Source organism: Orycteropus afer, unplaced genomic scaffold (genome assembly GCF_000298275.1).
Source record: "Orycteropus afer afer isolate SDZICR_OR568_19922 unplaced genomic scaffold, OryAfe1.0 scaffold00095, whole genome shotgun sequence".
Taxonomy (NCBI): domain Eukaryota; kingdom Metazoa; phylum Chordata; class Mammalia; order Tubulidentata; family Orycteropodidae; genus Orycteropus; species Orycteropus afer.
Window position 1 is genome coordinate 3,888,621 of NW_006921682.1, and position 3,860 is coordinate 3,892,480.

Here is a 3,860-nt window from a genome sequence, read left to right on the forward strand (position 1 = left end):
TTATGCTAAATAGGGTAATTGATAATTCTTTAAAAGATTACCCAGTTTAAACATGTGACAATTAACTCCTCAATCATATCCCAAATCAGTATTACACTTAAGAATTGTACACTGGAGTTTCATCCATGGTCAAAGTTATTTAAATCTCAAAGACCAATATGAAGATCATGTAACTCAAGAACAATAAATCATAGTTGAGAAAACTGGTCTTTAACTTGCACCAATGGCAACTAATCCCCTCATTTTAATTATCAACTGCAAACATATGCACCAAAGAAATTACCAGGTACTACTCTAGTTGTCATACTGAAAATTCCCAACACTTAAAAGGAAAGCAATGTATTATCCGAAGGCTAAGAAAAAACATCAGAGGTAGAATCTTGTAAATTGCCACAATCCCCCCACCCCCACCCCCGGACTAAATAAATCAGAGTTTGGGACGTATATTTGTCTTCCTGGAAACATATTCCATGAACTTTGTAGCATCTTGGCTCTAAGAAAATCAGTTTGCAGAAGTCCAGCTTCCTATAAATTAAAAAATTTTCCCCAAATATTGGAAGGTGAGTGTGATTTAACAAAGGGAATACGACCAAACTCACTGCAATGGGGTCAATTCCAACTCACAGCACTCCTCACTGGGTTTTCAAGGAAATAAATCTTTACAGAAGCAAACTGCCTCATCTTTCTTTCACAGAGTAGCTGGGTTGATGGGTTTGAACTACCAATTTTTGGGTTAGCAGCCAAATGCCTTAACCACTATACCACTGGGCTTCTTAGGGAATAGGATAGGAGGTAAAGAATAAAAGGAATTTCTCATTAGTCTACTGTTGGTACTAGGATCCAGAAGTTGCCTTTATGCCTTCATCAGTTTCTTTATAGCAATGAAGAAGGAAAGTAAGGAAGAATATGTGATTGGGGTTAGCAATCACATTTTATCTTCAGAGAAATCATGCATGTTTGTAGGCAAAACTGCAAGGATATACTGGTAACTCTTTAAGCTCTACCCCATTAAAGCCATAAAAACATCTGTATTTCCATGTCTTCTTAAAAAATAGACAAAACACAAAATAGTACCACCTTCTTAAAACTACATTAGCATCTCACCATAACAACAAAAACTGCATTTACTGATTTCCATCTTTGTGCCAGGCATCCTACTATGGTCTTTACATACATTATTTCTGATTTCCGATAGTCCCAGGCAGAGTATACATTCTTAAATAAATATGATCTCAGACAACTTAGGTAACTTAGACCAGGATACACATGCTATTTTATGTGATAAGGCTAAGATTTGAACTAAGGTCTGATGCCTTATTCTATTTCTTCTAGATCATATACTACTCCCCTGTTTTAATCAAAAGAACTCATATGATTATATAATAATTATATATCACTTCATTGGGAGAATCAAAGAGGCAGAAAATGTAGCACTGAAAATAGGTATTATTACCTTATGATTGTTTGTAAATAAATTTAAATGCTCCTTGTTCCCCAAATGAGAATTTTTAAAGCACTACTTAGTGATTTTCAGAAGTTATAAACATTAGGCATGTTGTTATTGTTGTTATGTGCCGTCGAGTCTGACCCAGCTCATAGTGACCCCTCCATGAGTTTCTGAGGCAGTATCACTATGGAAGTAGATTGCCCAACCTTCCTTCCAAGGAGTGGCTGGTGGGTTTGAATCACCAGCCTTCTGGTTAGCAGTCAAGTGTCTTAGGCACTATGCTACCAGAGCTCCTAACATTAGGCATAGGCTATTAAAATCTTACTTATTTTAATCTACTAAGTTCTTCCATGGTCCCAGTTCCAGAACTTCTTTTGGGGAAGGTTACTAATTGCTGTAAAATTAGTAACTAATTTTCAGTTACTAATTGCTATAAAACAAATAGCCCCATTGCATAAAACAACCATTTTATTTTTTCCCATTAATCTGTATTTACTGGGTTCAGTTGGATGGTATCTCTGTTCCCATTGATGTCATCTGGGGCTGCAATCAGCCAGAGGTATAATGGTTAAAACATCCAAGAAAGTTCACACACTGACTGGTAGTTGATACTGGGTGTCAGCTGGGAGCTCGGCTGGGAGTTTAACTGGGTCTGTCCAAAAATGTGGTCTCCATGGCTAGGTTTGGAGAGAAAGTAACAGAGAAGAAGTTGTCCATCCTCTTAAAGACAGACTAGAAGGAGCACAAGTTACTTCCATTGCATCCTACTGGTTAAGGAGACACAATACTAGTCTAGATTCAAGAGGAGGGGAAATAAATCTTGATGGAAGGACTGGACAAAGAATTTGCAGCCATCATTAATTCACCACAGAAAGTAAGGGAATTAAATGTTTGTAAGTCAACCTGGTCAAGAGGAGTTACAGTAATAGAAAAAGTGATTTGAAAAAATAAAGTTAAAATGCCTGAACATTTATTTCTGATCCATGTTCATAATATTCTAGCTTCCATTTAAGACAGCTTTAATGAAGAAAAAAACTCTATGATATCATCAAGTAAAAAAAATACTCAAATTCTCTGCTACTTCAATTCAAGATAGGCTAGTTAATTCTCTACTTACATTAATTTTGTTTATTTTATCATAAGTATGTGGCATAAAAACCCATTGCCTGTAAGTTGATTCTGACTCATAGCAGCCATATAGGACCAAGTCATTGCATCCCTATAGGACAGAGTAGAACTGCCACCATAGGCTTTCCAAGGCTGTAATCTTTACGAAAGAAGTCTGCCACATCTCTCTCCTGGAGAGAAGCTGATGGGTTCAAAGCACTGAGCTTTTGGTTAGCAGCCAAGTTTTTTAACTACTGTGCTACCAGAGTGGCTGCAACAATGGGCTCAAACACATACACTACTGTGAGGGCAGCACAGGGCTTGGCAATGTTTCACTCCATTATACATGGTGTCACTATGAGTTGGAACTGACTTGATGGCACCTAACAGCAGCAGCATGTAGCATAGGTCAAGATGATAAAAAGTATGGTAAAAGCTATTTTGTTTTTGAATAAATTACCCAAATTATTTTCTCTTTTAGTTCCCCCAACCTCTGGCTATTTCACCATGAAAATGTTCTCTCTGAAAAAGTTTATCATTGTTCCTAAATTTTTTGGCTAAAAAGTATCACAGTATCTAACATAATAAATGATGACAGCAGTAATTTCATTTTTTTGGACTGCAATCTCTGGAAATCACTATGTAGAAATTGTAATTATTTATTTAGTTGCTAATGAATTATGAAACCATGATTTTAACAAACAAACAAAAAAACTCCAAGGCCTAAAGATAAGTTTAAAAACTTGCTGCTTCTTACCTTGAGGGAGCTAGTAGTTGGACCAGCTGGTTGGGGACCATGGTCCCAGGGGACATCAAACTCAACTGACATAACATACTACACAAAAACAATGTTTTACATCCTACTTTAGTGAGTAGCGACAGGGGTATTAAAAGCTTGCAAGCAGCCATCTAGATGCAAGGATGGGTTTCTCTTTGTCCAGTGCAAAGAAGAATGAAGAAACCAAAGATGCATGGAAACTATTACTCCAAGGAACTCGCAGATCATATGATCCTCAGTCTGTATGACCATGAGACCAGAAGAACTAGAAGGTGCCCAGCTACCACTGTCAACCACTTAGAGGGAGACTGGTGCAGGAGATTCTGGATAGAGTGAAAGAACAATGTGGAACAAAACTCAAACTCAGTAAAAAAAAGGGGGGGCTTCAAGAAACCATAAGAGACCTACATAAATGGAAAAACATCCCATGCTCGTGGATAGGAAGACTGAACATTGTGAAAATGTCAGTTCTACCCAAAGCAATCTATACATTCAATGCAATCCCAATCCAGATCCCATCAACATTCT